This window comes from Cebidichthys violaceus, unplaced genomic scaffold (genome assembly GCF_023349555.1).
Source record: "Cebidichthys violaceus isolate CVI_PGR_0920_01 unplaced genomic scaffold, fCebVio1.0.p SCAF_24, whole genome shotgun sequence".
Lineage (NCBI taxonomy): Eukaryota > Metazoa > Chordata > Actinopteri > Perciformes > Stichaeidae > Cebidichthys > Cebidichthys violaceus.
In genome coordinates, this window is record NW_027176417.1 from 5,433,720 (window position 1) to 5,443,893 (window position 10,174).

General features: G+C 44.3%; 1 protein-coding gene across 2 annotated transcripts in view; it reads left to right on the forward strand.

The window, feature by feature from the left end:
* The window catches only part of LOC137878928 (gamma-aminobutyric acid receptor subunit alpha-5-like), a 152,679-nt gene that overhangs the window by 90,598 nt on the left and 51,907 nt on the right, over positions 1-10,174 (forward strand). The window lies entirely within an intron of this gene.

Consider the following 10,174-nt stretch of genomic DNA (forward strand, 5'->3'; position numbering starts at 1 on the left):
TGGCGATTCAAATCATGAAGATAATTTGACGTTTTTAGTTTGAGGGCAGGTTTAGTTTTGAGCTCTACAATGGTGATTGGTGATTTCATTAGTATTCCTCTGTGTGTGTGTGTGTGTGTGTGTGTGTGTGTGTGTGTGTGTGTGTGTGTGTGTGTGTATATATATATATTAGGGGGGGTTGGGTGTCTTTATCTCATTTAGAAGTTTACTCCGTCATGTGTTCTTGCCTCTGGGATAATCCTGGATCAGCATTGCAGTGGATCGGTGCACAATAGGCTCTTGGTACGTTTATGAATGCGAGCGCTGAAGGTTTCGAGGATAAAGCACAAAGAGCTTCTGGAACCACAGGAGGTTGACTTTAAAGGGACAGTCCGGGTCAGGAGGAAGACGCAACCTGTAGAAAGTCTGCACAGCTTCGTCTGCCGTGCATGTCGGCCAATTCAAAGGCAAACATTGCAAATAATATTATTTTATTTTATTATTTACCTTTACTGTTTGACTATTTATTGCACTACTGATGTCTCTTGTTGCACCGTCCACTTTGCTGCTGTAATCCTGCAAAATGTCCCCGCCGTGGGACTAATAAAGAACCATCTTTATTTCTAGCAAGATGCTGATGAAGGCCTCTGAAACCAAAGCAGTGCAGATGCTTTATTTGAAGTGACGGGACGACGCTCTCACACTCTCCTATCCGCCCAATCCATCGCATTAATACACTTAAAGCAGTCCTTCGATCTGGCAAAAGCCGGGCAAAGCCACCCTAAACGGGGGAAACACGGCGAGGCATTGATAAAAGGCTCTCCTTGAATTAAATATTAATCCCGTTCGCTAAGAAGGGGATTACAGTTGTACATGTATCAGTTAAGCAGCTCATCGCGGAGACAGAGAGCGAAGGAGAGGTTAGAACAAACGTCACACAGATGTGAGGTGGGATGCGAAATGAAGACGCAGGTGCAGAGCGCTGCAACACAAAGCGCATTCCCCTCTGCGGGGCAGCGGGCATTAACAGCATTAAGGTTTAATATGAAGCTGTTATGATCGATGACTTCCTGCCTGCAACCTTTTTAAAGCAGCAGCTCTGCGTGAGAGGAAAGAAGTCATTTGCCCAGCTGCTGTTAGAGCCCCACTTTTAGAGCCCGTAATGGCACTTAAACACATCCACCGCTGACACACACACACACACACACACACACACACACACACACACACACACACACACCTGCAGGAAGACACACACACCACACAATCAGGATGTTGTTACTTGGCAACATCATTTCAAGGTAAATAGGTGCTGCAAAGAAGGTGTTATATAAAGACACATTGGTGTCTCTGCTCTCCAGCGAGGCCGTTCTGCCGTCTGACGGGAGGTGAGCGTTGTGTTGGAGGCCGGCGGGGTCGTGTTTTACAGGAGACAGCTGTCGCTTTTGCAAAGGACACCGGCAGCAATTTAGTTGCCGTACTTTGAGTCGATTTACATTTTATTGCATCAGACGAAGGCTATGTAGAGGACTTCAGTGTGTTTCAGAATCGCTACGTGTACATCGTTGCAAAAAGGATCATAAATCAGTCTCCACAGCATACACACTGAAGTTCGGTTGGTATGGGACTGTGTGGTGATTAGTAAGGGTGAGGATGGGGGTTTAAAAAGGAAGAGGGTTATGTATTTCTGCAGAGGACTACGCCAGATCTTTATGGATATTAGTGATTAAATACAAAAAGGAAAAAGTCCAGTATGGAAAGGCCCCGGTCATTTTAAGGTATGCAGAGTGGGAACTGAAAACTGTTTGCGTACATTGAGATGCAAACATTTGTTGAGTGAGTTTCGCAACCGATGACTCTGAACGTGAGCAGAGCTGCTGCAACGAACCCTGCACTGCACAATGAGGGTTTTCTGACTTTAAAATGTATTCAATTCAATCATTTAAAATGCATAAAACAAGACTTTATGACTCCAAATGCATTATTCATAAATGCTTGCACTTTTTTTCATCATGATAACATCATTAAATATGCACAAGCAAGCAATCGTTGCGAGGTATATAGACCTTTTCTTAAAGAATAAACTGTAAATATTTGAGCCTCTCTAGCACTGGCTATGCGAGGATAGGGTCGTAACTGAAAGGTGTAAATAAACAGGAACTCTGTCCATGAAATTGGCCCCTGCACAGTGCAAACTACAAACATGGAGTAATTAAACGTGTAATTACGCCGTCTATGGCTCTATCGACACAGGCTAAATAAAATGTCTGTTAAATAACCGTCGGTATGAGAAACAAGCAGCTGCTAATTAGCAAGAAATGTGAAACGGAGAGCATTAATCACACGTACACGCCTCTCTGTGTCTGCAGACGAGTGTGTGGGCGTGTGAATCTGTGATGGGGGGGGGTGCAGCACACAGTGCATGCATGCTGTATGCACTCAAAGCGCCCAACAGGGGGCAGAAAACACAAGGTTATTCTTTGAGCTGCTGTATTTTATTCTGTATTATCTCACCATGCTTACAAAACACACTGGACATCAGGAATGAAGGTACTTTGTATTTATTTTTTTACTCACTCTTATTAAAATCAAAATCGGGGCAAATGGCTGACAATGTCTGAACAAGTGACGCCATCTTGTATTCTGTAGTCTGTTAATGTCCTCCATGCAAAGTAATTCATGACACGTGAAACATTATCTGAGATGCTGGTGAGTGAAGAGGACGTGGAGAGATTTCAATTGTTCCACCACATCTGGCATCTTTTTTTAAGATCAGGTCATTTTTAGTTGAGTACATTTAATGTTGGGGAACTTCAGCCCAAACACCTACAGCTCAACCTCTTGAACCCTGCCCACTAGGTGCTCTCAGTGTGTTCCCCGCCCCCAAACCATCACCTGACCGGTCACATGTCTACACACCTTCTCCTCATCACTCATCAGTCAAGTATAGACTGATCTCCAAACCAAAAAAAAATCACGCTTCTACCAGATCACATGTGATTTCGGGCCATTTTCACACGTCGTCCTGCGGTTCTTTAAACACAATACTAACGCTGAACAGAAAGAGCAAACACATAATGCCTCAGGGCATTATAAGGTGAATATAGTTCATGAACAAGAACAAGATCTTCCTCTGATATAGTCTCACAAAATAGGGAATTTTACCAAGTACCACTATGTTATCAGCTGTGTTTTTAAATACAATACTGGGCATTTTGTCCTATATTTGTAGTGAGGTATTAAAAGTTGATTATGCAAAACGCAAACGCCGATGATCTGATTGGGCCCGCTGACATTTAAAGACGCTTCCTGTGGGATAAGTGGATAAGCGTCGAGCCTCCTGTCAATAACAGCCAATTAACGCTTTTCATTTTCCTCGGATGGTGTCGTCTAGTAAATCAAATAGCCTGACACTACTGTATTCTCCGCAGAGACGAAGTACAGATGCAGAGACGAATATCGCGTTCAATTAAACATTGGCATTCATTTGGGGTTTTATGTTACTGCCGCAAACGTGAGGCTCCACTGTACAAAGTGTTCCTCTCAAGTTTTACCAAGCAAGACAGTGGTCAGTATTCTCTTTAATCCGTCACCAAAGAGCCCGTGTTTTGTTTTTCTTCTTAATGATTATTGCAGCGAGCAGATGTGACTCAAGATATGAGTGAGTTGTTTCTGGGTCATACATAATAGGACATGTTATTCTCTGTAGTATCCAACACTTGGGGGAATGGTCCTTTTAAATGTTTAATGATTCGGGGATACGCAGTTCCCTCTTCAAGAAAACTTTATCGTCAGGGGACTCGAAAGGTTTTCGCCGTAGGAAGGATGAGCCATCAAAATATTGTCTTGTACAGTAGCGCTTGCTTACCAGCTGACGCCGGGAAGTGTGTCTTCCAAAGTAAAAGACAGGTTATAATGAGAGACTGAGTGATGAGCGTTGATGACGGAAAGGGAGCAGTGTGAGAAGAGTAAAGGGAGAAGTAGGCTAATACACTGCTGCTGCTGCTGCTGCTGCTGTTGTGTATCACTGAGTTCATAAAGCAGAGAGGCATCATCAAAAAGCACATGGAAGAGTCAATGTATTCCCCCTAGTCTCCGAGACGGTCTTTTGATGCCGAAACGCACTTTCTTTCTCTCTCCATCCTCCCATTCTCCCTCCCACTCTCTCCCACGCTCCCACCATCGCTCGCCGTGCTGCTGGTGAATTAAAAGAAAGTATGTCAGCTGGCAGGCGGGGAGCGAGAGAAGGGAAAGAAAGAAGACATCAGAAAGAATTCATTCAGTGAGTTTTCTCAACAAGAAACACGGGCTGAACCCTTCGCCGCCTCGTGAGTTTGTTGGGGTTTATTTGGGTCATCCATCGGGGTTGAGAAGCCACCTCCACCCGTCCACGCTGCACAAAAACGGGGCCGACGCATCGATTCCCATCACAAAACAACTCGGCCCCGGTGTCCACGGGGCGCCTCGCTATTAACAAGCAGCACTAAACACCTCCACTGTATGCGAGGAGCCCCGGCCGGTTGGCTGCTGCTGTTGCTATGCGACCGCTGAGGCCTTGTTTGGAGTGCTGCGTAGCATCACTTATGCTTAAAGTTTTAAAATCTCACAGCAGTTGGTGTTCTGAATGCTACAAGCTCTCAAAAACAAAATGACAGGAGTGAAACCTCCCCCAGACCACGTTCTGTTCATAACAGCCCAGCCTCGGTCCAACGTTCAATTAACCAACATCTACTTGGTCGATTTCAGTCAGTTTATCTCGTGCCACTAGCAGGTTAGCATTCTTTTGTTGCATTCAATACTTTGGTTTATACCTGCAAAAGTACTGAAACTCCCATCAGCCTCAGCTATACATCGAGATCTATGCTATTAATGAACGTTAGCATGCAAACGCAACACACTAACCTTAAATACCGACTAAACACCAGCATGTTAGCGCTTTCACTGTTAGGGCTTTCACTGTTAGCGCGCTGCTAGCATCTAGCTCAAAGCACCACAGGTGCGTTAGCCCGCTGTGGTCTTGAGTTAGACTATCTGCTGCCGTTTGCGACCTCATGTCCCCCATCGGAGCGATACAAGTTGTATCTAATCTCTAAATCTGGACAAGAAACAAAAATAATAACACCAATTAAATATTCATATTCTTTTTCCCTGCTCTTTTATGAAAGCTATAAGTGATTAACCACGGCGCCTCGGCTCAGCTCGCGGATCTCCAGGTCACTCCGAACAATGCATCTCATCACCAACACCTCCATTAAGCCTTTTTGAGGCTCATTGCCTGTAAGTGAAGAACTATGATTCGTGTACAGTTTTGACAATATTCATCACCCTCGATATGTGCGCTTCATCATAACTCTTTGAGCAGTTATACAGATCCAGATCCTTTGCTCTGCCAGATAATGATGTCACACCCCGGGGCTGTGCCCTTCATTCATCTAGTCATCACTTGCCATGATTTTACTTTTCCACGTGTGAACGGCTCGCTCCTTTTTAAAGCTCCAGCATCAGGGTGCAGACCGAGTCGACGAGATCACAATGCTGCACGAGTGCTAGCGAGGCAGAGGGAGCGGAAAAAACACTGTTGTCTTTTTTGTTGTGATAACCTTTGGTTGACTTGTGCTTTACGGCCCTCCCGAGTGCTTTTTATTGGTGACTTGGCATCGTGTTTGCCCGAGGTCATCCATCAATATCTCTGCCATGCCTCCGGACGACCTCCTGAGAAACAGGCGGGGCCGTACGGTTTCATATCAACCGAAAACCAACATTCAGTTATTCATTATTTACCTGTTTGGATGTTCTAAAATAAGGCCTGGCAGAGGTTGTTTCCAACACAGCCAAAGAACCTGACAAAGTTGAAGAGTAGGAGTTTGTATTTTATTTTTCCTCTAAAAAACTGAGTGCAGAGATGATCTGGGGACCTGATGTGCTAGAAACAGTTTGACAGCAAATCTGTTCTTTGGTGCCTTTGAATGTGGTACAGAGGAAAGTGAGTAGGAAGTGCTGCAGGTAGCTACAGCTGGATCAACACACACACACATTGACTGGCTGTGCTGTTTCAAACCCTAGCTTCCAACATGCCTTTACCCTGTGTTCTACAACATCTGAGCCATCGCCTTGATCTGACCCTCCCGCTAGCCTGATCATCCAATAATTGGCCGTGTGTTCCCCTTTAGCACTCGTGATTGGCCGGGCCTCATTTCAGCATATTCAAACTGCCAAAACAGTATGAGCCGCTCCTCTATGTGGGCTTGAGTGTGTCCAAGAGACTAAGTAAGTTACTCACATGCCCCCCTTTAAACTGCTGAACTATGATATTCTTTAATGATTAGTTTAATGATAAACTGCGCAATATATCTTGGGGTTAGAACCCCCATATACATTATAAAGGGAAGAGATTAAAAATCTATCACGGGTACCCCAAGGGGCTCATACTGCCTACTGTGGAGAGGCAGGGCTGGGACTGGAAAGCGAGGCTCAGCATTTTCTAAAGTCATTATGCATAAATAGTGTGTGATACGGCTGGTTTATGAATTTCCTCTACCTGAGATGGAGGGGAGGAGATCACGCTCCTAAACAGAGTCCATGTCTTAGAGTGCCGAACGTGAATCAAATGGGGTTTGAAAGGTAACGCATACTTGCAAATACTTCTTTTTAATTTTTGTCACCTGTTTTGTATGGCTGGCTGACGGACTCAACGTCTTGCACTTTTCAAAGGTCCCTCCAGCATTTTAGTACTTCTTTTACATAATGGTCGGAGACTTGTAAGAGACGATCAAAACAAAAAAATAATGGCAAAGAATTGTCTCACCGGAGGCCGAGATATCCCAACTTTTCGTTCCTCGAGCTCCAACAACCCTTGATCCTACACTTCCCACAATGCAACCCGATGCCCTAAAGAACCACAGCAGGTTTGACTCGTTCAAGGAACTGCTCCAAACACGTGACACCACAAGGAGCTAATTTAAAACGACATTTGTTTTCGCTAGCACAGCTTCATGCTAGTTGTCAGCTAACCAGTACAAGTGCAGACCTCTTGTCAGCTCACGCTTCTTCTTCTTCAGCCGGACTTTGCTGACAGAAGCACCATCGCAATTTGCTGTTTGATTCATTGCCTCTGCTTCGAAGGCGCTGAGTTTGTTAAGACGTCTCAAACATGTTGCACTGCTGTCACCCACAGTCTGAGTGAACCCCACCACAGTTGCTCCCATTGTCTGTTTTCGCGTGGTCCCGTGGAGACATCCTTAACGTATTGCTTTGCTCGGATCAGCTACGTCTACCCAGCTGGTCCTTTAAGGTACAGTTACTCGTCAACCCAGGGATGAGTAGTCCAGCATTGTGGGCAGAGATAATCTGTGCTTTGCAGAGCGTCCTGTAAGAATCATGGGAACCTGAAAAAACACATCAGAACACCTTGTTGTTTTGCCACATTCTGTGTAAATCTGCTGTTGTGTGTTGATGAAATCAAAAATAGTTCCGTGCGGGTCCCTTTGGGTAACTCTGGCCTCTTTCTAATGGCCTAATTATAATCATTAGCTTCAAAGCAGGAAGCCCTCTTTGTAAATACACATTACGCTCTCTAGTTGTGGGGTTCTGGTGGAGCTTCCTCTCATTGATGCTGCTTGAATGAAGCGGCTTCTCCGCTGATCTGTCGTGGGTTCTTCCAGGAGGAAAGTCCAAAAACATCCGATACGTAGGATCGGGACTATACGGCGTTTCCTTCTTCCTTTGAGACTGTGTCCTTACCTGTATATATGTTCATAGACAGCATTGCTATTCTTCCAATATGATCACTCTACAATACGATTCATGTGCAAGCTAACGATTGCAGTTTTTCAAAACAGGCTATGGCTAACTCAAACTTTCTTTCTATAGACAAGTCTCTAAATGAACCCTGAACTCTGTGGCTCTTGAGTAGGGTGATGAAGTTGGCAACAATTGCCGAATAACAACCTCCGACCCCACACAGGTGTTTGTTTCTTTATCTTTATTTATCCAGGGAACTACTGTACTCTTATTCACCAACACTCTGGCACACATTCATAAAAGTTCACTTCATACACAAACGATGTCCAACGGGGAGTTGCAATGAAAAGTGTTCAACTGTCACCGTGTAGTTGCACTGGAACAGGTGGGGGTTGGGTGCCTTGCTCAAGGGCACCTGGAATAGTTGAAGAGGAGACACTCCCAACATACGTACAGGCGACATTTGATCAAAGTTCTATTGTATGTGCGAAATGGCCGTTGGTTGCGTGAGCTTGCTCTACATGTACAGCGTATGCAGATTCTCCAGAGTGTCATGCATGCTCGCAATACCAAATACACAGGTACAATGTATATAATTTATTCGATGGTTTAACATGATAATCTACTGTAAAAGGAAGAGAAACATACAGAGATATACAGTATAAATCTAAGCCTAAATACATTTTGTGGCAGCACAGAACATTTCACATTCCATTATGGGACCAAGGCCATACAACACCTGAAGTCTTTGATGACTTTTTTTTTTCATTTATTTTTTTTTTTACTTTTTTTTCTTTTTCTTTTAGGCTCACATGGCATATTGTCATCTCTAAAATGAGCAGTTGGCAGCTCCCGCGAGTGAGTTTTTGCAAAATATCTCTCTTTTTTTTTTGTTCTTTTTTTATTAATTTTTTTAAATCTACCCAAGTTACGAATTGTAGTCGCATGCATGATAAACAAGTATTGAGTTTCTGTCTCGTTCGCTTTTCGACTGCACTACATAGTCTGGTACTTAAAATAATGACTCAAAACTGCAAAAAGGTTCCCGAAAGTAATCGTTTAAATCAAAGCGACCACTCAGCCAGGAAGTAAAAAAGTTATTTTCTTCTAGCTTCAGTGTTCCAGAAATCTGCCTCATTATATCTTATTTACACAACACTGAAGCTTCACAAACTTTTTTTTTTTAGATTTATTTCGTACGAATTTCCTCCTTTCAAACTACGCGAAGCAGCTTGAAACGTCTTTGGACAAACCGGTTTCAATGCCTTAACAACCTTGAACGCATGAGATCACGAAACAACGCTTTGTGCTTTAAGTCCGGACATCTTCTTTCACCGCGTGTTCAGACTCTTAGTTGGCGGCGCGATTGCATACGAAAAATGTACGGGACGACGCGGTTTAGACTAGTTGAAAATGTCTCGACTTCCCGGGGGAAAAAAAATTGCGCTCATCCCATGGCTTTATGAATCCGCTTCGTAAAAACGTACTAGAGAGGGAAGTGACAGAAAGAACCGGTGCGTCAGCTAATGTGCCGCTAACGTACAGTCGGTACATCGGCTGTTCGGGGCGGGAAAAAAAACCCCAACCCAACACAAATTAAAACGACGCAAGGTGAAAAGGAAATTTCTTCTGAACACACCTTTCGCAAGATGTTTTGGCTTATCGTATGCGATATTGTTTCATCTACAACTGGAGCTTTGGACCCGGGTCATAATGTGCACTGCGCCCCGTCTACACAGTAGAAAACAGGACAAGAAGCTTGTGTGTGGAATCAACTAGAGCCCTAATTAAACGGGGTTGAGGTCAATCCTGGTTCCAGACAGAAAATTGTGCGGCGACCATCCAAGTACAATACATTCAGTTCTTAGTCACACATCAATCAGTCTGTACACATCAAACTGTTTTCTTTGTTAAATTGATCCCAACTTTGAACTCAATGTTACCAAGTATCCTTGTACATGCACAGTGTATGTGTGTCATGTATCCGTGACAAACGAGCGTCATCGTCCATGAGTAGTAACTGCTTGATTGCTCTGCGACCTTAAGGTGGAATGGCACACAGTTTGTCAAGAGTGGGACAAGGAGAGCTATTTTTATCCACAAAACTATTACACGTTGACATTTGTCCACAGTCCAGCAAGCAGCACAGAAAATAAATGGTCTGCCCACGCCCGTCCCATCTCCAGCTCTCCTTATCCACTTCCCATCTCTCTCTCACACACACACACACACACACACTCTTAAAACACCGTCGCCTCCCTCTCCCTCTCTCTCTCCCTTTTCCTCAGAAGAATGGGCGTGTTACATTCCGATGGAGAAATGATGACCATGGCTCATTATCCTCTCCCTGAAGAATGGATCTGGTACATTCAGCGCTAGTGTGTGCTTATTAGTCAGACAGAGCGGGTTACCGTGGGCCCGTCTGCGGAAATCGATGAAAACCCATTTTGCGTCC